Genomic DNA, 27,640 nt, shown 5'->3' on the forward strand with positions numbered 1-27,640 from the left:
ATAGAAGACCATACCATCTACAATAGAGATAATTTTACATCTATCCTTCTAACTTGAATGTCTTTTGATTTCTTTTTCTTGTCCAATTGCTCTGGCTAGTCCAGAGTAATGCTGCATATCAGTAGTGGAAGTGAGCATTCTTGTCTTGATCATAGGTTGGACCAGACTTTCACCATTGTATATGATGCTTGCTGTGGGTTTTTCATAAATATCCTGTGTCATGTTTGAGGAAATTCCCTTCTATTTCTAGTTTAAGGAGTATTTTTATCACAAAACAGTGTTAGATTTTGTCACGTCTTTTCTGCATCAGTGGAGATGATCATGTGGTTTCATTCTTTCCTTCTATTAATATGATGTATTACATTGATTTTCTTATTTTTTTTTAAGATTTTATTTATTTATTCATGGGAGACACAGAGAAAGAGAGAGGCAGAGACACCGGCAGAGGGAGAAGCAGGCTCCCTGCAGGGAGCCTGATGTGGGACTTGATCCCAGGACCCTGAGATCACAACCTGAACCAAAGGCAGATGCTCAACCACTGAGCCACCCAGGCCTCCTAATTTTCTTATGTTGAAATAACTTTGTCGTCAGAGGGTAAATCCTATATGGTGTATAATTTGGTGTATAATCTTGTAAATACTGTTAGATTCAGCTTAAGTTGTTATGGACTTTATGTTGGCATCACCTCTCGACCACCACCAAATTCATATGTTAAAGTCCTAACCTTTAGTGAGATGGTATTTGGAGGGGGGCCCTTTGGAAGGTAATTGGGTTTAGATGAGTCTGAGGGTGGGACCCTCATCATGTGATTACTGCCCTTATTAAGGAGGAAGAGAGAGATTTCTCTTATTTTCTCTCCCCACCATCTCTCTCCCTCCCTCACTCCTTCACTCCCTCTCTACCGCCCTTGCCTAACTCGTACACTGAGGAAAGGCCATATGAGCACACAGTGAGAGAGGGGCCATCTGTAAGCCATGAAGAAGTCTCTCAACAGAACCCTAACCTACTAGCACCCTGATCTTGGACTCCCAGCCTCCAGAACTGTGAGAAAATAAATGTCTGTTGTATACCAAGACATGAGTATTTTTGCTGAAGATTTTTACATCTTTACTCATAAAAGTCAGTCTCTAATTTTGTTTTCTCATGATGTCTCATCTAGCATTGGTATCAGGGTAGTACTGATCTTACAGAAAGAGTTAGGAAGTGTTCACTGCTTGCTTTTTTTTTTTTTTTTTTTTTTTGAGAGAGAGAGAGAGAGAGCACATACATGGAGGGACGGGCAGGGGGAGAGAGAGAATCTTAAGCAGGCTCCATCTCACAACCCTGAGATCAAGACCTGAGCCAAAACCAAGAGTCAGATGCTTAACTAAGCCACCCAGGTGCCCCTGTCCTCTTGTATTTTTTTGGAAGAATCTGACAAGAATTGGTGTTAAATCTTCTTTAAGTATTTGGTAGAATTCACCAGTGGAGCTATATGGTCTGAATTTTTCTTTGTTTGGTATGTTGTGTTTTCTTTTTCAGAAGTCTCTAAGTATCTTCTGATTTCTCTTATTATTTCTTCTTGAACCCCTGGCTATTTAAGATTATGCTGTTTAATTTCCATATATTTGTAAATTTCCCAGATTTTCTCTGTTACTGATTTTTAGCTTCATTCTATTGTGGTCAGAGAAGCTACTTTGTATATTTATCTTTTAAAATCTACTGAGACTTGTTTTGTGGTCTAACATATGTTGTATCCCAGAGAATGTTCCAGAGAAAAATGTGTATTTTACTGTTGTTGGGTTGAGTGTTTTATATGTTTATTGGATCTAGTTGGATTAGAGTATTGTTCAAGTCCTCTATTTTCAGGATGCCTGGGTGGCTCAGTGGTTGAGTGATCCTGGAGTTCCAGGATCGAGTCCCACCTCAGGCTCCCCTGTGGGAAGAGGGAGCCTGCTTCTCTCGCTGCCTGTGTCTCTGCCTCTCTCTCTCTCTCTCTGTATATCTCTTGTGAATAAATAAATAAATCTTTAAAAGAAGTCCTCTATTTTCTTATTAATTTTCTGTCTATACATTGTATCTCTTATTGAAAGTAGAATTTTGCCGTTTACAATTATTAATGTAGACCTATTTCTTCCTTGAAATCTGACAAAGTTTGGAGCTGTTTTTTCCATCTTTATTGAGACATAATTGATATATAACAATGTGTAAGTTTATGGTGTATAACATTACGATTTGATACATGTATATTGCACAATGATTACCACCGTAGGGTTATACCTAACACCTCCATTACCTTACATAGTTATCCTTTTGGTAGTGGTGAGAAATTTTAGGACCAGAGCAACCTTCAAGTGTACGTTACAGTACAGTTAACTACAGTCATCATGCTGTACTTCAGATCTGCAGAATTATTCATCTTATAACTGGAAGTTTGTACCACCAATGACTTTCACATCACACACCATCCCACCCCTGACAACTATCAATCTACTTTCCCTTTCTAGCTTAGTTTTTAAAAGATTACACATATAAGAAAGTTCATACAGTTATTTGTTTTCCTCTCTCTGATTTATTTCACTTAGCATAATGTCCTCAAGATTCACCTATGTTGCTACAAATGGCAGGATTTCCTTCTTTTCTTTGGCTGAATAATATCCCTTTACATCAAGCACATTTTTTTTATCCGTTTGTCTGCTGATGGGCTCTTAGGTTGTTTCCATGTCTTAGCTGTTGTAAATTGTGCTGCAACAAACATGGGAAGGTGGATATCTCTTGAAAATAGTGATTTTGTTTCCTTTGGATCTATTTCCAGATGTGGAATCATTGGATTATATGGTAATTACATTTTTTAATTTTAAAGGAATTTACATATTATTTTCCATAGTGGCTGCATGAATTTACATGCACCAACAGTGCATGAGGGTTACCTTCTTTCCAGATTCTTATGAACACTTGTTGTTATTTCTTGTCTTTTTGATAATAGTCTAATATGTGTGAGGTGATGTCTTGTCGTGATTTTGATTTGTATTTCCTTGGTGATTAATGATTGAGCACCACTTCATGTACCTCTTGGCCATTTGTGTGTCTTTTTTAGAAAAAAAATGTCTATTCGTGTTCTTTGTCCATTTTTTGATCAGATTTTTTTTCGCTTTTGGATTGTATATGTTCCTTAAATGTTATGTATATTAACCCCTTATCAGATACATGGTGGGCAAATATTTTCTTCCATTCCATACCTTGCCTTTTCATTTTCTTGATTACTTCCGTTACTGTGCAGAACATTTCAGTTTGGTGTAGTCCCATGTATTCATTTTTGGTCATTCCTTGTGCTCTTGGTATTAAACAAACAAACAAACAAACAAACAAAATCATTGTGATGACCAATGTCTGAAGGTTTTTCCACATGTTCTCTTCTAGGACTTTTACAGTTTCAGTTCTTATATTTAAGTCTTTCATCCGGTTTGAGTTGATGTTTTGCTATGGTGTAAGATAGGGATCCAGTTTCATTCTTTTGCATGGGGATATCCAGTTTCCCCAACACCATTTATTGAAGAGACTCTCTTTTCCCCTATTGAGTATTTTTGTCATCCTTGTCAAGTATTAGTTGACCATCTATGCATGAGTTTATTTCTCAGGTATTGCTCTGTTCCATTGGTCTATGTGTCTATTTTTATGCCAGTACCATACTGTTTGGATGACTAGAGCTTTGTAATATAGCGTGAGATCAGGAAGTGTGATACCTCCAGCTTTGTTCTTCCTTCTCAAGATTGCTTTGGCTATTGAGCTATTTTATGGTTTTATACAAATTTTATGATTGTTTTTTCTATTTCTGTAAACAATGCCATTGGATTTGATAGGGATTGCACTGAATCTATAGATGGATTTGGATAGTGTGGGCATTTTAACAATATTAATTCTTCTAATTCATGAACACAAGACATATTGGCACTGACTTCTTGGCTTCCAAGGTTTTTGTTTTTTCTTTTTTAATTTAAAGTCAATTAGCCAATATATAGTACATCATTAGTTTTAGACATAGACGTCAGTAATTCATCTGTGGTGTGTAACACCCATTGCTCATCACATCATGTGCCCTCCTTAATGCCCATCACCCAGTTACCCATACCCAGCTTCCAAGATTTCTGATAAGAAATCAGCTGTTGATATTTTAAAAGATCCCTTGTATGTAATTAATCACTTCTCTTTTGCTTTGCTTTCAAGATTTTTTTCTTTGTCTTTGTTTTTCAGCAGTTTGATTACAATGTATTTCAGTGTGGGGTCTCTTTGAGTTTATCCTCTGAGCTTGTTGAGCTCCTTGGATTTGTAGATTTATCAAATTTGTGAAATATTTGGCTACTACTTATCCAGAGTATTCTTCCTACACCTTTCTCTCTCTCCTCTTGGTTTTGAGACTCCCATTATGCATATGTTGGCCCACTTGATGCATTCCACAGGTTCTTTACGCTTCACTCACTTTTCTGCATATTTTCTTGGTCTATGTTTCTGCTCTTCAGATTCAATAATTTCAATTGGCCTGCCCTCAAGTTTGATGATTTTTTTTCCTGCTCAAATATGCTGTTAAACCCCTTTAGTGAATTTTTATTTCAGTTATTGTACTTTACAGTTCCAGAACTTTTGTTTGCTTTCTTTCTATAATTTCTTTGTCTTTATTCAAAATCTCATATTGTTTATGTATTATTTTTTTCTGATTTTCTTTAGTTCTTTGTCCATGTTTAAAGTCTTTGTCATCTAGTAAGTCTGGTGTCTGGGCTTCCTCAGGAACAATTTTTGTCAATATATTTTTTCCTTTGAATAGATCTCTCTCTCTCTGTCTCTCTCATATGCCTTGTGATTTTTTTGTTGTTGTTGAAAAATAGACATTGATGTTATACTGTGGTAACTTTGAAAATCAGATTCTTCCTCTTTCTCAGTATTTGCTGTTTTGTTTTGATTGTTGAAAGATGTAGTTTTAGTAGTATATTTATTTAGGGACTTTCCCAAAGTATTTTTGCAAAGACTTTAATTTTTGTCATGTGTGCTTATTAAACTCTTGTTCTTTACCTCATGTTCAGCTAATATTTTGACAGAGATTTCCTCACATGTCAGGAACTTAAAGAAAAGGAGAGAAAAAAAACAAACAAACAAACAATAAACAAAAGCAAACACCTCTCCCAGCCTTTTGAATTGTCTCTCTGCTGGGGTCCTCCAACACTTAGGCAGGCTCGCACTCAGCATCAGGATAATCCCAGCATGAAAGCTTATGATCTTCTCATGTTATTTCTGAGCAAGTATCTTGTCCTGGGTATTTGTGTGGCTTTCAAAGATCCTCTGTATTTTTGATGCTTTTGAATATTCTTTTTTTCCCAAAGAATCAAGAATCTCCCAGTTTTTCCTCTTGGGCCTTAGGCAGTTGTTATAGGTCTCAACCATAATCTTTGTCCAAACCATTTGTGGGTTGTTAGTTTGCCTTGCAAAACTAAAGGCAACACTCACCCCTTTTGTAGACTGAGGTCTGAGTCAGGGGAAATAGAGATGGCTTCCTTGCGTCAGTCCTCCAGGTGGCCCCCAGACCAGTTAGAACAGACATACACATTAATTCTCAAATAAGGTCTTTTTGCTCCCTTGAATCAGGGACCAGAACTTCAGACTTGGAATTTGGGCTGCTGCCATGTGAAGACTATCACCACACCAGGGAAGAGGTAGGTAGGCCAAAGGCAAGTAAAATGCCCCAGAGCTTTCCTGCTGTTCTCAAGTTGTCTTCTTCTTGATTTGTTTTTTATTTGGTTGGCGTAAACCTTTGACTGCTTTCCAGAGTTCTGACAGTTTCTGCTTGTTTCTCGATGTTTCTGTAAAGGGACGGACATTTGGAGCTCCTCTGCTGACTCCCTGTCATCATGCATTCTTAATCTCGTTGGATTATGTCTATCAAGCCCTACTCTTACTGGTTCCCTCTTTCCACAAAGATCTAGCAGCTGTTGCCAGAGCCCTTCTTGGTGATGGTGAGCTGAGCATAATACAGTGTCCAGATTCATAGCAGTTCCTCATCCTTATTGCTCCAGAGAGGAAACATCCTCTGAATCCTTCCTGGGAGCATAGTCAGCAGGAGGGTTCTCAGGACTTAGGAGACGTTGTTTCAAGCACCCTAACTTCTCTAAGTGTCTGATCCCAACCACATCACCAAGCCAAAGTGTTCTGACATCTGCATCTCATTCAGGCAGACCACCATTTCTTCCAAGCTTCCAGGAGCTGTCCCAATGAGGCATTAAGACCAGCTCCGGGCACCCTAACTGGTGTGGTCTTAGTTTATAGCTCAGGCTGCTATAATCAAATGCCACAGGATGGGGGTGCCTAAGCAGCTCCAGGAGGGGGTACAACCTGGCTATCACCATGGGTCAGCCCTGGAGACCCTGCGAAGAGGGTCTTAGCAGTTGTTATAGGTTTTGGGACTCCTGACCTTCTGGCCTATGCAACAGTAAGAGGATGATTTTTTGACCCCCCTGAGGACTCAGGGTGAAGCTGAGAATTCAGTCTTCCCTGTGGTTTGGCCACTCTCAGCTCCTCCCAGTCCACTGTCCAGCTGTAGGCAATGAGAGGCTTTTAACACAGTCACGAGGCCTGGTGTACCCTGCAGGGAGACAGATGGACAGTCCTCCAGAGCCCTCTGGTGGGGATGAGGGACTGAGTGGCCATATTGCCCCACTTTGTTGAATGAACAAAAGGACATTGAGATGTTCCCTGTTGGGGTCACTTACTCATCTGAGCACACCTGCCTCTTCTGCTTCCGATACCCAACTATGCACATCCCGGCTTGGAAAAGAAGATGCTCTGAGTCCTGGGGTTGGCTGGCAGGAGGTGCTGAGGAAATCTTCCTGGAAGAAGAGTTAGCAAAGAGGATTTCTTACATAAAGACAGCAAGTAAACCATCCTGCAGCAGCAAATGGGGATCCCTTTGCGCCAGAGGCCAGGAGAGGCTGTGAGTCTGGTGGTGTTGGGATGACCCTGTCCCCTGCCAGCTCGGTTGGTCAGGGGAGTCATCAGCCCCTGGACTTCAGTTTCTGCACCCATAAGAGGAAGGAATTCCTGAATTGGAGCAGGTTGTCAGAGGCGCCTGGGCTCAATCACAGGGTAAGCGTGTGACTGTGGCCAGGCATCATAGCCTCACACATTGAGTTCCCTGTTTGGGAGCCCCAGGGCCACTGGGAGGGCTGAGAACCATGTGAGTGTATATGAATGTGTGTACGTGTGTGGTATGTGTGTGGCAGGGTGTATGTGAGGGTCTGTGTGTGCCTATGTGTCACATGTATATGTGGTGTGTACATGGGTACATGTGTGGTTTCTATGCATGTGGTGTGTATATATGTGTACATGTTGTGTGTATACACGTGTGGTGTGTGTGTCTGTGAGTCATCCCTTACCCTCCTGTTCTCTCCCAGGTGAACCCTACAAGCTGCAGGACCTTGGCTGGGGCAGGCAGTGGCCATGCCCCTGGGCCTGTCCCCTTAGACTGCTTCTGCCCCAGCGCTGGCCTCTTGAGTAGCAAGCAAACAGGTGGAGCCCAATGTCCAGGGCCTGGTCTGGGGCTCTCAGAGGAGGAAAGGCAGGACACAGAGGACAGCCTGATGGTTGGCTGGCGTTTCCTCCCCACGGGGGCAGTCCATCAGGGCAGGGCTCCCTGGCAGCCACCTCCACTAGTGTGTGGCAGACGTAGGAGCTCTGGCTCATCCTTGGCCCTCGCCATTGCCAGGCCAGGAAAACGGGAGGGGCTCACAGCAGAACGTGGCCTTGTCCCCCACGTGCTTTCCAGAGGCCTCCACCCACAGCTTCAGTGCACAGGGAGCCCAGGTTTTGATGGTGAGGGCTCTTTCCCTACAAATGTGCCACTTCTCAGGTCCCAGAGGCCTGCTCCAGCTCAGAGCCAGGACTCCTGGTGGGAGCAGGCAGAGGAACCTGGCAAGAGCCAGCCCTATGGTATAGATCGCATCCCACCACACACAGCCTGAAGCAAAGTCCGGGAAGCCCCAGGAGCTCCCAGGCTGGGTGCCACCCTCATGCCTCACTTGGACAGTGGTCACAGGTTTGTGCCTTTTATGCATAAATTGTGATTATTTGTGTGTGAAATGCTAATTGTTTTCATCTGGGTGAGTTAACCAGAGCCCCAGTGCCTGTTCTGGGCCCCACCCCAGAGGCCTGCTCTGACGTGCTTACTGTTGCTGTTTGTCTGGGGTCTGTCCCCTGAACACACAGTGTTTTATGCAAGAGAGTTCTTGATTTGGGTTATTACATTTTCCACTCAGCCCTGTGTCTGTGAGGCTCATCCCTGTCTCCTGGTGCTGTTCAGCCCTCTGAGCTGTGTGTGCTGCATGCACCCCCTTCCCCGGCCACCTCTGGTCTCAGCCCTCCTGGTCCCCCCAGGACCTGTGTGAAATGGGGACACTCTTGAAAGTAGCAGACGCCCTTAGTGTCCCAGCAAACTCAGAATGGAGTCCCAGTAAAGACCCCCATGTCCTATGGCTTTGAGCCAATGGCAGCCAGGCCCCTGGGGAAACGTCTGAGATAAAAGTGGGTTCTGGAACTGAAAACCCATAGGGCTGGTGTGATAATGAAAACACACATACACAAGTACACACATATATACATGCATAGACTCACACATGTACTTCAAACACACACAGTATAAGCACACACATACACACAGACTCATACTATTCACATGCAGAGATGCACACAAAGCATTGTACACACAATATAAATATGCATGTGCACATATCCACACACACTTGAATGCACATACATTCATAGGCACACAACACACACACGCAGGAACATACCCACGCCCACTGCACACACCTAGTGCCAAGCACTCTGCTTCATCACACTGATGACGTCTGTGGGAACTCATGACCATCCAACAGATGAGAAAGATGAGGCCCATGAGGACTGATGGCCTGTCCTCACAGGGTGCTGTCTGGGGGACTGGGGCAGCACGTTCTGGCCACAGGTTCCTTGAAGGAACAAGGGGTGATCTCAGCTTTGTTTTGGGGAATTGGAGAAACAGGTAACACCCCCAATGTGGGAGGAGGAGGTCTTGCGGGATTCCTGGTCAGAAGTCAGAGGCCGGGGTGGGGACACGCTCCTGAGGAAGTGGCCTCCAGAACCGAGGGGTGTCCGCCGGAATGCCCCCATGGGCACCAGTACTTTGAGGGCTGGGGCAGGCGCCCAGGGCCCCCCAGGAGAGGCGGCCCCAGACTCTGCTGGCCTCCAGGGATGAGGGATGAGGGACACGAGGGGATGGTGCCTGGACCTGGGCCCCTCAGGAAATCACTTTCAGATCTCCCTCCAGCTCACTAACGTAAGTGCTGCTGGAGAATTGCCTTTTACCTAAATTGCCTCAATTTTCAATTTGCTTGACATTTGAGCAGCACGAGGCCTTCTGGCTCCCTTCCTGGGGCAGCTGCTGCATGGGACATCCCAGAGCCCAGTGAGTGGGGTGCAGGGCACCTAGGGGCCAGAGGTGCCACAGGGAAGGGTGCAGATCCCCCAGCACTCCCCAAGTTGCTACATGCACCCCAGCCTCGTCCCCCAGCCTGGAACCCCCCCATCACTTCCCACCCCAGGCTCCTCCACAACACCCAGCCGGCCCCCCTGGGCTCTTTTACTGCTGAGGTGAGGAGTTTGCAGGACTGAGCAAGGAGCTCACTTGCCCCACAGACAATGTCCATGTCAGGGAGGGACCCCAGAAATAAGTGGACTGTGTGTCCCTTGTGGAGGAGGGTGCAGGGAGGGGAGGGAAAGGGAGGAGGGGCTGAGGGGCTGAGGGCTGAGGACGGGAGCTCCCGCAGATCTGGATAGCAGGTAGAGGAAGGGCAGAGGCTGCTCCAGGCCTGTGTCCTCCAGGCCAGGGCAGGTTTCAGGGCAGGGGATGCGCTGCTGATGCAGTCCTGGGCGAGAGACAAGTGGGGGTGAGACACAGGGAGAGAGGGGGAGGAAGACAGACCCAGCAGCTAGGGGAACTCCCTGCTCTCCCCCAGGAGGAACCAAGAGGAGGAAGGAGGAGGAATAGGGATGAGAGAGAAGGGAACAGAGGAGGGAGGTGGGGAGAGGGGCAGGAGGGGAGGCAGGAGGGGAGGAGGCAGGGGAGGAGGGAATGAGCAGGGTGAGGAGAAGGGGAGGGAGAAAGGGGGGAGAAGGGGAGGAGGTGGGGGGAGGAGGGAGAGAGAAGGAGGGCAGGCGGGAGGCGGGAGGGGGGAGGCCAGCCGCCTGCGTCCCCCGGGAGCCCTGACCCCACTGGGCGCCCGCGGCCCCCCTCCGGCCGCTCAGGTTTCGGGGCTGCGGAGGCAGATTGGGTAACGGGGCATGTGCTCCGCATTACCGAGAAAGCCTTAAAAAGCCCTCGTTTATCGCTGTTTACGTTCCGTGATTGAGAGGAGAATTCACCAAGACCAAAGGTTACTGCTGGTGTTTCTGTGACCAATATTGCCTCCAACTAAAGCAATTAGCTTCAAGGAAAGGCGCGTGGTCGTCGGGGCTCTCAGGAGCCCCCGGGTGCGCGACACGCCCCCGCCCCGCCGATCCGCCCCCGCCCCGCCGGGTCACGTGCCCCGGGCCTCGGTTTCCCTCTCCGTGGCACGGGGACCCCAATTCGGAGCTCCCACCGGCCGCGCACCTCACTTCCTCGGTTCAGTCCCGGGGCCTGTGCCTCTGGCTCTTCTCCTGAGGCTGTTTCTACTCAAATTCGCCGTTAAAATCCCAAGACATTTATGGAGAAAGCTGGACGGGTAATTAGCAGATGCGCTCCTTCCGAGGAGGGCGACGTGGCCGATCCGTAGCGTGTGTCTGTCTGTCCCAGGCCAGGCCGTGCGGGGGACGGCTGCGGCCAGGGGCTGGGCGTGCCTCAGTCTCCCCGGCTGTCAGCAGCGGGGTGATGGAGCGTGCGCGGCGCCAAGCGCTTAGAGCAGTGTAGGCAGTGTAGGCAGTGTAGACCGGCGAGCGCATTCCCGCAGCTGCCACCAAGAATCCGGAGGACTGGCCAGCGGGTAGGGCTGCAGGGAGAGAGGCGGGGCAGGCGCTCCCCTAGGGAGGGGATGGAGGCCAGAAGCTGCTCTGGGGGTGGGGTGGTCCCGCCACCGCTTCCCACCCCGCCCCCACACCTCCTGCCTAAGTCACTTAAGGAGCTGCCACCGTGCCCCCCCACCATAGCACGTCTCCGCCTCGCGGTAAGCTGGGGTGCCAGCCCCGGAGCGCCCCAGCTCTGCCCCTCACTCCCTGGGCACCACACAGCGGGAACCTCTCGCGACAGAGGACTGGGTAGCTGTCTGCCTCCTAGGGTCAGAAGGCCCGGGGGCTAGACAGGCGCACGCTCAGAGGTGGGCTGCAGGAGCGTGGCCCCCAGGGGTAACACCCGCCGGGAGGGGCCGGGCCAGGCCCGCGCAGGGGTCACTCGGAACACGGGACCTCTCCCCGCAGGACTGGAAGCAGCGCCCAGGCTCCTCCCTGCAGAGGTCCCAGGAGCCCAGGGCTCCTGCTCTTACACTTCGCTGGCCGGGGCTGACCGAGGGTGGGTGGGCAGATGGTCCCCGGTTGGGCCAAGGTTAGGGCAACGGGCTGCAGGGAGACAGGAGTCCGGCGGGCCAGTGCTCTGAGCTCCATCAAACCATGAGCCGGGCGGCCGGGCTCCAGGCCTATAGGGACACAGGCTGCGTGTCCTCCACAACACGAGGACTTCGGGGCTCCCCCAGTTGGCCAGTTGTCTGTCTGTTCCTCCCCTGTGATCACCCCACTTTACTGATAAGGCACCGAGGCTCAGAGGGGACATGAGGGCATTCAATGCTTCAGTAGACACTTGCCAAGTTGCTGGATGGTTTCGGGGCTTCTTCATATCCCTGTGACCCTTCTGGGAGCACGGCCCGCAGGGGAAGCCCACCTGGCCCCTCCTGTCTTCTCTGACTGCAGGGTCAACGGCATCCCAGCTCATGGGGTCCAGAACCTAGTCCAGGACCCGGTCCACCTGCACCAGCCCTGACACTGCCTCTCTGCCGTCTGAGGAGGGGGGGCGGGGGGGGGGGGACACAGGACAGTAGTGAGGGGCACACCCCAGGCTCCCATCTCCCCACTTTCCCGCCAGACCTGTGAATCCTCCTGGCCAGGCCATCTTCAGCTGCTCCTGGGTACACCCAGTCCAGGGTACCTGCAGTGTCCTCTGCTCCTCTGGTCAGTGACCACCACCCCTGTAACCTGAAGACACCCTGAGAGAGATCCCACAACCCCTCACGCCACCCTGCTTCTACCTCCAGAGAGACCAGCTCATTCTTCAAGGACGCCACTCACCCTCCACATAAAGCGCCCATTCTTCCCGGCGTGGGGCTAGGTGGGAAAATATTTTCCAAAGGTCAGTTTTCCAATTATACTTAAAATTTGGAAGCTTTTTTTTTCTTTCTTTTTTTTTTTTTTTTTTTTGCCTCCCGTCGGTGCAGCCACGTTCTGCTAATTTCATAAAGATACCATTTAGCTGAGGTAGGTGGGATTCTGGGCATCAGAACAGCTTCCCAACGTCAACAGCCAGCCCTAACCGTAACCACCGACTTCCCATCATTTGTGGGGAAAAAAACGTTTCTCTCCCCAAAAATTATGGCCTGTAGGAATCAGACAACATCCCCATTGCCCGGCGGGAAATTACAGAGATTTTCTTGCATACTTAACGTTAAGCCATGTTTATAAAGTCCTGCTCTGTCTTAATGACCTGCTCACGGTCTGCTGGGGAAGCAGGATGTTTGAGGTCGCTCGGGGCCTGGGACACAGGTGAGCGCCCGTGTCATAGGACAGTGCTCCCGGGGTCTGGCGTGCAGCTGAGGCCTGTGTTGGGGGACGGGGCAGGGGGCACAGGACTGTCTTGCCCGTGTCCCCTCGAGTGCCAACAGGATGAAGGGGTCATAGGCACAAAGTGGGGACTTGGCCCAGATGCCCCTCCTCTCCCCCACCTCTGCCTCCATGGGCCCCCATGGGACTGGGGAACCTGCCTGTCCCCACACTCCATTCTCCACCTTAGCTGGACCTTGTCCCTCCCCATGCAAACCTTCAAGGTCCTTGCATGTCTGAGAGGGATGGGCGCCTCCCGGAAGCCTGCCAAGCCGCTCCCCCTGGCAGGTCACTTGGCCCCTCCTGCCTAAGATGGGGGCACCAAAGTTGCTGAGGGTGCCAGATGAGGCGAGGGATGGAGAGGATTTCAGAAGCCACGGGGAAGGTAGGGGAGCCGTGAGGGGGCCCAGGGGTGTGTTCCCCTCCCACAGGAGGAAGGCCTGTCTTTTCCCAGGGTGGAGAGGGGGCAAGCTGCAGGATAGGATGCAGCCCCCCTCCCCTCCCATCCCTGCAGGCCCAGCTGTCCAGGGATGAGGAGCCTGCAGACACACAGGCCAGAGCTGAGCTGAGGAGGAGGAGAAGCAACAGTGGGAAGGTGGAAGCAGAGGACAGACTGTAGCCAGCAGGGCAGGAGCAGTGAGGGCACAGGTGCCATGAGGGGTGGGGCCCATCCCTTACTACCCAGCCCAGTGTGTGAGGTGGGGGTGGGGGTGGGGACAGCAGTCTCAGCTCCAGCCAGTGGGCCTGATGGCACCAGCCATTTCAAATTTTAAAAGCTAAGAGTCTAGTTTTTAAAAACTTCATGTCCCAGGATGCCTGGGTGGCTCAGTAGTTGAGCCTCTGCCTTCAGCTGAGGTCATGACCCCGGGGTCCTGGGATTGAGTCCCACATTGGGCTCCCTGCAGGGAGCCTGCTTCTCCCTCTGCCTATGTCTCTGCCTCTCTCTCTGTGTCTCTCATGAATAAATAAAATCTTAAAAATAAATAAATAAAAATTTCATATCCCAATTTTCCAAGTTTGGTGACTTATTTCATGTTTTTAAACCGTGGGCATCACAAACCACACACCTCCCATCCTTCCCCTCACTCCCATGCTCCAGCTACCTCTTGTCCCTGCCTTAGGGTCTTTGCACCTGCTGTTTCCTCTACCCAGGACACCCCTGACCCAGCAAAGGCCCCCCACCCTGGAGAGAAGGAGGGCCCTGACCTGGGGCTGAGGTCCCTGGAAGCCCCTCCTGCCCTACCCCTCTGCCCTGTAACCCTATCTTGTTTTGCCTACAGGTGACTGGGTTTACCAAGCCTGTCTGTTCAGCTATCCTAAAGCAGACCTGAGCTGAGCCTGTCTATAGGATGGCAAGGAGGTCGATGTGTCTGGGTACAGGCATGAGGGCTCCAGTGGGGCTGGTGAGGCCATAAGGCCTGTGGGCAGAGTGAGGAGCTGGGATTTTATTCTAGGGAGTCATTGAAGGATTGATGCAGACCCTGTGGGGTATGGAACAAAACCTGTGTCCTCGGCTTCCAGGTGGTAAAGACATAGAGAACAACTCATTTCTGTACAAAGGCTCTAAATGCGTAAGATGAAGGGGGTATGGCCTTCAAAGAGCTAAGACCCTAGAGAGGCAAATAGGATAAATACTAATTCTCCTCTTTATGCATCCACCCACCCATCCACCCACCCAGGGATATCCCTGCAGGGTTTGACTCCACTGCCTTCTTGATTGCCTGGACACCTTTCAGGCTGTCCGTTGCTCAAACACTGGGTGAGGAAGAAGATAGGAAATAAAGAAACAAGGCTCATGGGACACTGATACTATAGCCTGGACCATGGTAGGGACTTCAAAGAAAGGACTTCTTCCTGTTTCTCAAAACTACCGTAGGACAGAGGGATTATCTGCTCTATTTTTCCCAGAAGAAAGTGGAGATTAGAGAGACCACACGGCTTACTCGAGGCCAGAGAACCACTAAGTGACTGCACCAGTATCCATAGTGAGGCTAGCTCATTTCAAATTCCCAAACTCCCCAGTGCAAAGTGGGGGTTCAGGGCAACCCATGTAACTACTGTTAGGCAAGCAGCCTGTAAACCAGCAGGCAAGCTAGCACTGTCTGCACTAGGATTTTTTATGCCATCATTTAAAAAATTGATATAAAAATAATACATGTACAGGTTTAAAAAAATAGTTCAAATAGAAAAGATGGAACCATAAAGAGGAAGTCTTAACTTCCAGCCCCAATCATGATGAAGTGCTTTCGTGTAAGATTTACCCTGTCCCCACAAGCAACTATGAAACTAGACAACGTCTATGTGAGGCAACTGCTCAGGCAAGAGTCATCAGACAAAGCAGGGCTGTAACTCGAGCTCCACATTCTGGCTTCACGCCTGATGCACTCACCCGACTGTGGTACAGGGTTGGAGAACCTAAACAGACAGCTCACTGGGAAGAGGGAACCTGCTAGTGCTCAGGACTGCGGAGGTAGCTAGAGCTGCAGGGCAAGGGCTGGAAGGAGGAAGCGATGTAGAGACGCACCAGAATTCCGCAGAGAGTACCTCTGAGTCTTAGCAGAATACTGGCTGTAGGTGCACAGGGCTGTGCTCCGCTAGGTAAGCAGAGAGCAGCCAGGGCAAGCTGAGAGCTGGATGGGGACCTGGGAGGTTGCACAATGCTGAGGACACTGGTGCTCTGCTTCGCAGCGAGGGGTTACTCTACACCCACCCAAAACACCTACCAGCAAACCCCAACAGGATCACATTCATTGGCCAGTAAGCTAACTGCCTGTAGGGAAAGTGGTCAGCTCTCTCTAAAGACAAATAACATCTTTGAAATGCAACCAAAAATTTTAATCTAGAATTCTATGGCCAGCACAAAATCACCCCTTAAAAATAAAAGGAAATAAGGACATTTCATGCAAACAAACCTGAGATAATTCATGTACAGGCAGGTTTAAACCAGTGCAAATGTTAAAGGAAGTTCTTCTGACTGAAAGGGAATAATATCAGGTGCAAACTTACTTACATGAGCAGTGAGGAGTACCAACAAGGACAAATGTGTGAAAAAAAAAAAAAAAGGACAAATGTGTGGGAAATAGAAAGGACGTTGAAGTACCACTAGAGAAAGAGAATGGATTCATAATGATAAAAGTGGACCCTTTAGGAAGATACAGACATTCTAAACATTAATGCACCTAATAACAGATGTTCAAAATGCAGAGAAGCAAAAACTGAGAGAACTAAAGAAATAGGCATATTCACAGAGATTTAACCTCCTTTCCAAGTAACTGATGAAAAATAGACAATCCAATAAAGAATATGGATGATCTGAACATCACAAATCACACTAACCTAAATGAAACCCACAAAACACAATACTGAGGAATACACATTTTTAAAATGCACATGGAAATTCAGCAAAATGAGTCATACTCAATGAAAAAGCATTTTGCAATAATACAGTATGTTCTCTAGACACTAGTAGAGATGAAGAAATCCATAAGAAGCTAATAAGAAAATCCTCAAATCTTTAAAAGGAACACACATCTAAATAATTCATAGGTCAAAGAGGAAATCACAAAGGAAATCAGAAAATATTTTGAAGTGAAAGTTAAAACAAAACCTATCATAATATGTGGAAGGACAAAAGTCAAGCTTAAAGGAAAATTTACAGGGACCCCTGAGTGGTTCATTAGTTGAACGTCTGCCTTCGGCTCAGGGCGTGATCCTGGAGTCCCACATCGGGCTCCCTGCAGGGAGCCTGCTTCTCCTTCTGCCTATGTCTCTGCCTCTCTCTCTGTGTCTCTCATGAATAAATAAATAAAATCTTTTTAAAAAGAGAAAGATTTACAGCTTTAAATGCCTACAATGAATTATCTAAATTCCATCTTAAGAATTTTAAAAAGGACAAATTAAATCAAAATAGAAAGAAGGAAATAAAGACAACAGCAGGAATCAATAAAGTAAAATATGAACAAACCATAGAGAAAGATCAAGAAAATACAAAATTGGTTATTTGAAGGATCAATAAAACTGAAAAAACCCTAGCTAGCTCAATTAAAGAAAAGAGAAAATACAAGTTGCTGTTATTAAGAGTGAAAGAGGAGATGTAATTACAGGTCCTGAAGACAGTAAAACAACAATAAAGGAAAGTTATGGACAACCTTATACCAATAGATTTGACAACTTAGATAAAATGGGCAGATTCCTTCAAAGGCATAAAATTCCATAATTCACATGCATGTGCATGCACACACACTCACTCACATATGTTATACATGAGTAGCACTACACTTATAAAACTTTGAAATTTCCCCACAAAGAAAGGTCTAGGCTCAGGTGGCTTCATTAGTGAATTATATCAAATATTTAAGGAAGAAATAATACCAATCTTAGACTAATTCTTTCAAAAAATACAGCAGGAAGAAAAAATTTCTAACCATTCCATGAGGTAATCATAACCTTAATAACAAAACTAGTGAAGGACGTTATAGGAAAAGGAAATTATAGACCAATATTCCTTAAGAATATAGGCACAAAATCATTAACAAATATTAGCAAATCAATTGCAGAAAAATTGTGTGTGTGCATATGCATGCACATGCATATATGTTAATACTAGAAATGCAAAATGCTTTAATATTTTAAAAACACTACATTTTGCCACATTAACAATGAAGGAAAAAATATATTATCACATAAATAAATGAAAAAAATTTTGACAAATTCAACACCTATCCGAATCCCATGATTTTGGGGGACAAAAAAAAACTCTTAGCAAAGAGCTTTTGGAACAGAAGGAAACTTCCTCAGCCTGATAAAGGGTATCTATAAGAAACAAAAGTATTTTCATTCTTCAGTTAACACATTGTGTACATAGAAAAGGCTAAAGAATTTACAAAAAAAAAAAAATCTACTGGAAATAATAAATGAATTAGGCAAGATTTCTTGATACAAGGTCATCAGACAAAAATCAATTATATTTCCATATAAAAGCAATGAACAATTAGAATATGATTCTTAAAAAAAAAAAAAAGTCAGTACTATCTATGTAGCATCAAAAATGTACAAAGATGGGCAGCCCGGGTGGCTCAGCAGTTTAGCGCCACCTTCAGCCCAGGACCTGATCCTGGAGACCCGGGATCGAGTCCCACGTTGGGCTCCCTGCATGGAGCCTGCTTCTCCTTCTACCTGTATCTCTGCCTCTCTCTCTCTCTCTCTCTCTCTGTGTCTCTCATGAATAAATAAATAAAATCTTTTTTAAAAATGTACAAAGACTAGGGGAAAACTTAGCCAAAGTTGTGCTGGGCTGGTATACTGGAAACTACAAAACATTGCTAAGAGAAACCAAGGAAGATCTAAATAAATGTGGGTGGATACATATCATATTCTTGGGTTGAAAGACAACATCGCTAAGATGTTGATTCCCAAACTGATCTAGAGATTTAATACAATCTCAATCAAAATCTCGCAGCCCCTTTCTTAGAAATTGTCAAGTTTCTTCTAAGATTTATGTAGAAATGTGAAGTACCTAGAATATCCAAAGCCATCTTGGAAAGTAAAGAAAGATTGATGGACTTAACACTATTTAATTTCAAGACTCATTATGGTATTGGCAGAAGGATGGACAAACTGATCAATGGAATAGAAATGGTTCTGGAGTAAACCGAACCTTACAGGGTTAACTGATTTTTGACAAGAGTGCCAAAGGAATTGAATGGAGAAAGAAAAAGGCTTTTTAACAAATAGGTCAGGAACAACTGTGTTTTTACATGAGGAATCACTGTCAGTCACCAAGATAGCAGTAGCAGTCTTAGGTGAGAGCTGAAGTGTGCTAGTAACACCTGGCTGTGGCCACACCATATGCCAGGCCTTAAGATGTTCCTGCCTACCATATGTGAGGAGATAAAGATACCCTGGGAGAAGAAACACTCAGGACAAAGCTTTGTTCAGATACAAAAGGGGCCAGAAATAGGTCCTTCCTCCCCAGGATGAGATGGTCATAACCCCCATGCAGAACCCTTCTTGCCAAGTCTCCAACAACCCTGAGCCACAAGTCTGGGGCAATGGCTACAAAAGCAGAGACCTTCCTGGACCATGAATCATGAGTCAAATCCCAATGTGCCTGGCTGGAGACCTTCTGGTCTCTCTCTTCTTGCTTGACTCCATGCTCATCTCAGAGTCTAATCCAGCCCCTTCAAACTCCAGCTTTTCAGTCCACCCTCTATGTCTCCCAAAGTAATATTTTTTATGAAAATTAACTTATATTAAATAACGAAAAGACTTCTACTTCTGACCAACAGAGAGTAACAGAGTCCAAATTTACCCTCCCACATGAGACAACCAAAAAACAAATAGCATGTATGAAACAACGTGTTTTTTTTTCCCCAAGACATAAGACATTGAACATCAGACAATGAAGGAAAGTGATTGATCTCTAAGAGCCAGGAAACAAAGGAGGTGACCTATGATTACTCCAGTTTACTTCCTCTGATAGTTTCCAGCTCATGATGCAGGGAGAGGGAAAAGATAGAGTACAGTGGGTGCATCAGAGTACACCCATCAGAACATGAGTTGAGTGACAAAGCTGAGACCAGGGAGACCAAATGGCAAGAGTCATCAGACAGGGTACTAGAGAGTAGAGACCTGCATGGAGAAAGAATGTCAGAGGGCTGCCTTCAAGGATGTAGCAGAGTATGGGCCAGCATATGCATGTGAAGAAGCTATCCAAGGATGGAGAAAGAGCCACCTGAGAGGATTAGAAGCTCTCCCAAGACCAGGAAGAGTGCCTGTTCCCATCAGCTAGATTGGAAACCTCATGATTCACGGGGCACAGTGGAGAATACAAGAAAAGTCTTGTCTTGTCAGTAGGGAGTCATTTGCCCTAGACCGAATGTTGTTGTGGCCCCACGTAATAAATCTTAAAGCAAGACTTCAAATCATAAAACTGTTTCCAAGTAATTTTACTGTGTTCCAGAATGAAGCACAATAATATTTGTAGGAATACAAAATTATTCAGTACCGAACAAGGTAAAACTCACAATGCCTAGGATAAAAAATAGAAAGAAAAGAAAAGAAAGAAAAGAAAAGAAAAGAAAAGAAAAGAAAGAAAAGAAAAGAAAAGAAAGAAAAGAAAAGAAAGAAAGGAAGAAAGAGAAAGAGGAAAAAAAAAGAAATTACCAGGCATTAAAAGCAGTAGGAATACACAACCCACAATGAGGAAAAAAGCTAATTAACCAAAACTGACCCAGATGATATATGAATAGTAACTTTCTGAAGTTTAGGAGACTTAAGATGAAATTGGATTCAAGTACAAAGTGAGACTTTCTTTGTATTTATGATTGCATTCAATTCACATATGGACATAATAGACTCATATTACATTTCTAGGAATATTTTTCACTTTTTCAAATTAATTCAAAATAAATATATATTCTTTTCAAAGATTAAAAAAAAACTGATCCAGAAGTGAAAACTATATTAACATTAGCAGAGAAGAATATTAAAGCAGTTATTGTATTCTTTATGTTTAAAAAGTTAGAGATGTGGAAGATATAAAAAAACCCCAAACCAAAATTCTTTTCTAAAAAATAAAAATGAAGTTGAAGGACTAATACTAGCTGATCACATGACTTAGCATAAAACTACAGTAATCAAAACAGTGTGATATTGGCACAAAAATGGTAAAGATGTCCAGAAATCAATTCTCACAAATATATAAATATAGTGAGTGGACTGTTAACAACAGTCAAAGGCAAGTCAGGGAAAGAAGGATAATCTTTTCCACAAATTATGCTGAAAAAATTGGATATCAGTAGGGGATAAAAATTGAAGTTCCATCCAAAATTCATATCTTCAAATTGAACTAAAAATGGATCTATAGTTAAATGTAGAGCTCCAAATTATAACACTTTTAGGAGAAACCTTATGATCTTAGGATAGGCAAAGATTTATTAGCTACAGCACCAAAGCTATATAAAACAACAAGTTGATAACTTGGAGTTCATCAAAAGACATCCACTTTGCAATAGATACTTTTTTTTTAATGAAGATTTTTTTTTAATGCATTCATGAGAGACACACAGAGAAAGGCAGAGACACAGGCAGAGGGAGAAGCAGGTTCCATGCAGGGAACCCGATGCAGGACTCGGTTCATTGATCCCAGGTTCACGACCTGAGCCAAAGGCAGACACTCAAACCGCTGAGCCACCCAGGCATCCCTACAATAGATACTCTTGAGACAAGCTACAGACTGGGAGACAAACTTCACAAAGCATATATCCAATAAAGAACTTGTAGCCATAATAGATAAGGAATTCTCAAAACTCAATACAAAAATAATCCAACTTAAAAATGGGAAAAAGCAGGGATCCCTGGGTGGCTCAGTGGTTTGGCTCCTGCCTTCAGCCCAGGGCATGATCCTGGAGTCCTGGGATCGAGTCCCATGTCAGGCTCCTTGCATGGAGTCTGATTCTCCCTCTGCCTGTGTCCTTGCCTCTCTCTCTCTCTCTCTCTCTCTCATGAATAAATTAATAAAATCTAAAAGAAAAATGGGAAAAATCTTTGAACAGGCACTTTACCAATGAACATATATGGATGGCAAATAGACATATGCAAATATGCCCAACACCATTACCCATCAGAACATGAAGTTAAAAGCATAAGGACATACCATTACATACTTATGAGAGTGGATAAAATTGAAGACTGACCAGAAACTGACTGAGACTGTATAGAAACTGAGACTAGTAGGGATATAACATGGTATAAACATTCAAAAACAATGTGGCAGTTCATTAAAAATTTATGGTGGGATGTCAGCATGAGGAACTCCATGGACTCACTCACCAGAAAAAAGAAATGTGGTAATAACTATTAAAAAAACAATTATTTAAAGTCTCTGGAAATTGTCCCAAGGGCATATAAAAAATGACGAAAAGTTTATTCAAGGAAACATACTAAAACTTGGTAAGAACAGCAAGAATCTGTGACATTTGAGGTATGGCCCATTCCTTCTTTCCTTCTCCACTCTCAGCTTGATAGAAGCACCACTCTGTAAGAATGGCCAAGAGGATGGTTGGGAGCTAAGGGGAAGGGGGGCACCAAGTCTTAATATACCTCACCCAGAAGCGCAGGCCACCAGCATTTCTAATGCCCTCCAATTATAAATTGGCCTGGGGAGTGTGGCCAAGAGATCAGGAGCTCCTTTCCTGCACCAATTCCCACCCATGGCATAGACGCTCTGCCCTAGGTATAGCCAGCCAAGAATACTGGGGCCCTCACCACCCTTGCCCCAGATTAGGGCAGAGTTTCCAGAACAAGAGAGTCAAGTCATGCAGACCAGAGTCTACTGCCCCATTCAGAGCCCAGAGTAGTGGATCAGAGATATTGTCTAGGAGGAGAAGCATCCCATAAGAAAACAGGGCTCCAAAACTCTTCACAAAGCAACTGACATTATTTGAAAAAAAAAAAAAAAAAAAACATGGAGAAATGTAAGCTTAAAGTGGCTTAAATTAATAGGACAACAATTCCTCTCAGTTAGGAGCAACAAGCTAAACCACAGGCCATCTAGTTCATAGGCCTAGAGAGAACTAGGGAAAGAAACCGCTAAGAAGACACCCTGGGGACAAAACAAAGCTCAAAGATTGACTTCAAAATATAGTCACATTGAATTGGATCAGACTACCAAGAAATACATGGCCCAGGGGATTGTCGAAAACTATAAAGCAAGCAATTAGTGATCAGTTGCACCTAAGGGGTGGAGAGTAACACCAAATAAAGAAAATAGCCTAACAGAACTCAGAGAAAGAGACAATTGAAAGAGAGCCCCATAAGCTACCACCTGAGATTTCCCCCCTCTCATAAAACAGGAAGGCAGCTCAAGGTTTGTGCAGCTGCTTGAATATGTCCTAAAGAACCAGGTTTGTCTTTCTGTTCCACCTTCCTTAGCACAGTCCTCCTCATGGTCTCGAGATGACTGTGGCACCTCTAGGTATTGTGTCTGAATTCCATAAATGAAGTAAGAGAATGGGAAGTAAAGGTCTCCAAAAGCTTCCTTTTTATTCCAGAAGGGAGGCTCTCCCTTAGGACTCCTGTCTATATCTTATTGGCCAGAACTTCATTCGGTTGCTATTCCTAGCTGTAAGGGAGGTTGGAAACTATATACTTTACTTTTTAGTCTCTAGTTCTGAAAGGCAAGGGATAAGTGGTTGGAATAGATATTGAATGAACCTCTTACAGTATTTGTCACACTTTGTTTAATTGAAATGCAGTAATTAACACTGTGGACACCTCCCATGAGGATATGATTCATGATGCCCAGATGGACTACCATGGCACCCGCCTGGCAACCTGCTCCTCAGGTCCGTCAAAATCTTCAATGTGCGAAATGGAGGACAGATCCTTATTGCCAACCTCAGAGGTCACGAGGGTCCTGTGTGGCAAGTGGCCTGGGCCCACCCCATGTATGGCAACATCCTGGCATCCGGCTCCTATGACCGGAAAGTCATTATCTGGAAGGAGGAGAATGGCACCTGGGAGAAGACTCTGAGCACACAGGACACGACTCCTCAGTAAACTCTGTGTGCTGGGCCCCCCATGACTACAGCCTAATACTGGCCTGTCGGAGCTCAGATGGGGCCATCTCCCTGCTGACATACACCGGAGAGGGCCAGTGGGAAGTAAAGAAGATCAACAATGCTCATACTATTGACTGCAATGCCATCAGTTGGGCCCCTGCTGTTGTACCTGGAAGCCTCATAGACCAGCCATCGGAACAGAAGCCCAACTACATCAAGGGGTTTGCTTCAGGCGACTGTGACAACCTCATCAAACTGTGGAAGGAAGAGGCGGATGGCCAGTGGAAGGAGGAACAGAAGCTAGAAGCGCACAGTGACTGGGTTCGAGATGTGGCCTGGGCCCCCTCCATTGGCCTGCCCACCAGCATCATCGCCAGTTGCTCCCAGGACGGTCGTGTGTTCATCTGGACTTGTGATGACACCTCAGGCAATACATGGTCACCCAAACTTTGCACAAGTTCAATGATGTTGGGTGGCATGTGAGCTGGTACATCACAGCCAACATCCTGGCTGTCTCGGGCGGAGACAATAAGGTGACCCTGTGGAAGGAGTCCGTTGACAGACAGTGGGTGTGCATCAGTGATGTCAACAAGGGCCAGGGATCTCTGTCTGCTTCTGTCACAGAGGGCCAGCAGAACGAGCAATGACAAGACAGGCAAGCCCAGCTCCTCACCTGCTGACTCCAGGACTGCCCTTTCCTGGACCAACTGACCAAATGGCTGGGAGGAACAGCTCCAACATGATTACTTTCCCAGGAGTAGTTACAAATGCAACCAGATTGATCATCTGCCTTAACATGATTTGATATGGTTTGTAATTTATTGTCCTGCTGAAAGCATTCATATTATGAGGAAAAAACTACAAATGATCTTCAGATCTATTATTTTAAAGTATTTTTGGCCATTTTTATGTACCTTTTGGGTTCAGGCATTATTTGGGGGCGGTTGTTTCCAAAATAGTTAAATAAATTCATAAAAAAACAGGGGACTGTTCCCGTTTTTTGGGGGGGGGCTCTTCCACAAAAGAATGCTTTATTGACAAATTACCCATTATTCACTTTAAGGAAAAGTTACACCTTACTACACTTGCATCCCGCCTTCTCACCACACCCCATCCATGATTCTAACCCTGAAGAAAACACACAGAATGCAGTTCTTCCCATGGCACCAGCCTGGATTGCAGTCCCCCAGGTGCCTGAATCGACCAGCAGACACTCAGGTTACCCAGAGCATACCACCGTCCACCAAAGTGGACTCTGCGGGTGGCTCCTTCCCCAGGGAGTGCACAGCTGCGACACTGGAGAGGTCTCTGCCTGCTGGGAGCCAGTAAGGCACAGAGCTGCCCCTCCAGACACACCCCACAAGTGGGGCCCTGAATGCAAGGCTGCTGGGGTCTGGCAGTTTTAGAACGAGAATGAGATCTTTGTAGCTCCTGAGAACAGGTGACAGCAGAGTTCCAGCTGACCCCAATGCAGGGCCATCCCCAGCGTGCGGAAAACAGGCAGGCTGAAGCTGAAGACGTAATGCACCAGCCATCTACCTGTGGGGGGTGCTGGCTCTTCTTCCTCCTGCCCCACCCCCACTCCCACTCCCAGAGGCCCAGGAGCCCTCTGGCCAGCAGGAGTTGCCCCTGTCCTTGAGAGGAGAGAGAAGCAGGCTTCACACACTGGGGTGAAGTGCATCGGCGAATAAAACACCAATGGTCCAAGCATGCTGCCCTTCGGGCTAGATGCAGAATTCTACACAGTGCCCAAAACCCACTAAAGAACCCTTATTTTTATATATAAAAACATTATAAACAAATAAAGCATAAGGCGATGTAAGGCTTGTATTTCAGCTTGAGTCCAAAGAACTCACTCCATCTTCCCTGGAGCTTCCAGACATTGGAACCCCAGCCCCGGGCTCTCCCTGAGGTAGGCACAGGGCACAGGAGAACAGACTCCTGTTTCACAGCTGGGGAAACCCAAGGTTCAGGGCCCGAAGGAGCTTGCCAACAGCCAGCAGACAGTTCTAGAAGTAGAGTCTAGAGCTGTGCCATCCAATATGGTGGCCATGATGGGGCTAGGGCCCTGTGCTAATATTTGGAGCCATTGAATAATGTGTATGATACAGTACCTGGTTTTTTTGGCTTTTATTAACGTGGTGACTAGAAGGTTCAAAATTGGGTATGTGTCTCACATTCTATTTCTGCATGGCTGGGTGGCTTCCCGGAGCAGTCATGTTGCGGTCCTTGTGGCCACTGCTATGCGGTCGTCGCCACTACGGGTGGTGGTGGTGTGCTCGAGCAACCAGAACCGGAGCATGGAGGCGCACAACATCCTCAGCAAACATGGATTCAGTGTCCGGTCCTTTGGAACAGGAACTCACGTGAAGCTCCCAGGACTAGCACCTGACAAGCCAAATGTTTATGATTTCAAAACTACATATGATCAGATGTACAATGATCTCCTTAGGAAGGATAAAGAACTCTATAGCAGAATGGCATCTTACATATGTTGGACAGAAATAAGAGAATCAAGTCTCGAACTGCAGAGACCTGTTCCATCTGATCCTCACCTGTGAAGAGAGAGCGTACGATCAGGTGGTAGAAGATCTGAATCCCAGAGAGCAGGAGACCTGCCAGCCGGTGCACGTGATCAATGTGGACATTCAGGACAACCACAAGGAGGCCACCCTGGGGGCGTTCCTCATCTGTGAGCTGTGCCAGTGTATTCAGCACACGGAGGACATGGAGAATGAGATTGGCGAGCTGCTTCAGGAGTTGGAGGAGAAGAGTGGCAGAGCCTTCCTGCACACGGTCTGCTTCTGCTGAGCTGCCTGGCCCGGCGCACTGCCCCCTCCTGAAGCCATCTTGTTGAGCTTCCCTTTGTTAATACTTTTTCCCTCCTGATATTTGTTTTTACCTTTAGGTATTCTGCCGACCGACAGTAGCAGTACCCAATAAATTATACATATGAAATGCAAAGCTACACATAAATGCCAGATTAAAAACAATCAAGTTTTTCTGTTCACTTTGACTTAACGAGTGAGATGTTGATTATAAAATTTTTTTTCTTTAACCAAAACAATACACAACAGTTTCTAGTATCTTCCCCCCATGCATTTGTGGCTTCATTGTGGCTCCTTCTCTCCACCCCCAAACTTGCTGTAATGTACAAATAATCTGAATAAAGCAATGGGCTTGGTCTTACTAGGAAAGAAAAAAAAAAAAAAACAGGGGAACTGTGTACATGCTCAAGACTCTGCCCCTCCCAAAGGAGCAACAGCAATGGCCTCATGCTATAGGGGAAGCAGACTTTACTAAAATGGTCTAGCCAAGTCACAAAACAAATAGCAAAAATAAGTCCCCAAGAGGAGGAAGGGCAATCCAAAATTCCTATAATATATATTACCCAAAATGTCTGATTTTCAACAAAAAATTATGACTTGCAAAGAAACAAGAATGGCTGAAAAACTTCTCAATTACTGAAATACATTAATCTACATGTTCACGAAGCTTAGCAAAGTCCAAACAGGACAAGTACAAAGAAATCCATGCCCAGATACACCAGAGTAAAACTGCTGAAAGACAAAGACAAAGAGAAAATCTTGACAGCAACAAGAGAAAATGACTTATCACACACAAAGGGATCCAAATAGGATAACAGCTGACTTCTCATCTGAAACAATGGAGGCCAGAAGGTAGTGGTACGACATATTCAAAGTGCTGCAAGAAAAATACCCAGAATCCTATACCTACCAAAAATGAAGTGGGGATGCCTGGGTGGCTCAATTAGTTAAGTCTCTGCCTTCAGCTCAGGTCATGATCCCAGGGTTCTGGAATTGAGCCCACATCAGACTCCCTGCTCAGTGGGGAATCTGCCTCTTTCTCCCCATCTGCCTCTCCCCCCACCCCACTCCACCCCCATTCATACTTTCTCCCTCAAGTTAAAAAATAAAATAAAATCTTTTTTTAAAAATGAGAGTGAAATAAAAATATTCCCAGGAAACCAAAACTGAACAAATTTTATTCTGGCAGATCCATCTTATAAAAGAAATATGAAAAGAAGCTTTTTAGGCTAAAAGGAAGTACTCACAGATGAAAATTCTAATCCACATGGAAAAAAGAGCACCATTAAAGGTAACTATGTAATTATTTCCAAAACAAAAACAAAAGCAGAATACATATTATTTTATTTTTCCTCTTAGCTGATTTAAAAAATATATGAAACAACTCATATATCAATGTATTATTGAGCCACAAAA

General features: G+C 45.7%; 2 pseudogenes; both read left to right on the forward strand.

The window, feature by feature from the left end:
* The first annotated feature begins 23,092 nt into the window (after positions 1-23,092).
* Positions 23,093-24,084, forward strand: LOC100688015 (annotated as a pseudogene).
* Positions 24,085-25,639: 1,555 nt separating this feature from the next.
* On the forward strand, positions 25,640-26,207 carry LOC610518 (annotated as a pseudogene).
* The last annotated feature ends 1,433 nt before the right edge of the window (positions 26,208-27,640 follow it).

The sequence above is a fragment of the Canis lupus genome, chromosome 1 (genome assembly GCF_011100685.1).
Source record: "Canis lupus familiaris isolate Mischka breed German Shepherd chromosome 1, alternate assembly UU_Cfam_GSD_1.0, whole genome shotgun sequence".
Classification (NCBI taxonomy): Eukaryota; Metazoa; Chordata; class Mammalia; order Carnivora; family Canidae; genus Canis; species Canis lupus.